Source organism: Alosa pseudoharengus, unplaced genomic scaffold, assembly GCF_046254945.1.
Source record: "Alosa pseudoharengus isolate Yale_2024_CS ecotype anadromous, Long Island Sound unplaced genomic scaffold, YU_APseudo_1.1 YU_APseudo_1.1_scf_1, whole genome shotgun sequence".
In the NCBI taxonomy this organism is placed as follows: domain Eukaryota; kingdom Metazoa; phylum Chordata; class Actinopteri; order Clupeiformes; family Clupeidae; genus Alosa; species Alosa pseudoharengus.
Genome location: NW_027468564.1, coordinates 34,235,878 through 34,236,579, shown reverse-complemented (window position 1 = coordinate 34,236,579; position 702 = coordinate 34,235,878).

Genomic DNA, 702 nt, shown 5'->3' with positions numbered 1-702 from the left:
ACCTTATTATGGAAGATATTATTTGTATATTCTTGTAAATCATTTCTAACATCAATCTCTTATTGACTAGGTCCCGGGTTGGTGCAAATATAACATTGATTGTCATGTAGGCTACACAAAACTGCATGATCATCAACAGTTTAATGAGAAAGTTCAGCTCCAACTTACAAAGTTGAATATAAATGAAATGCTGGGGGAAACTAGGCACATAAGGCATGAGTGTAACTGTCCAACAACACATAGTGTCTACATTTCTCAACAACAGTAGTAACATGAATTCTGTAATTGCAGTGGTCATGCCCCTCTGCTTGTTGTAAAGACAATTGTAATGCAGAATTAATGTTGCAACTGTTGCTGAGAAGAGTCCACGCTATTGAATCCTCCTGGGATCAGCTTCACAAGCAGAGCAGAGTGACAGCAGGGAGAGCTTAAACTGCTAGAGGGTTCAGCATCAAGCTTTTCTGTTGACTGGACCAGCTACGTAACGTGGGGACTTTTATTTTTAATGCAGCGGTACAGCCACCGAACGTGTAGATTCCACAACCACAGAATGTGTACAACCACAGCCCCCCCCCCCCCCCCACACACCTGCCAAAATGTACATACATGAGATACCAAACATTCGCCAATTTTAAAGCCCACGGAAACGCAACGACTCGTCTGCGTTTTCTGCGCGCAGTCACTAATCAGGGAATAGCAGCG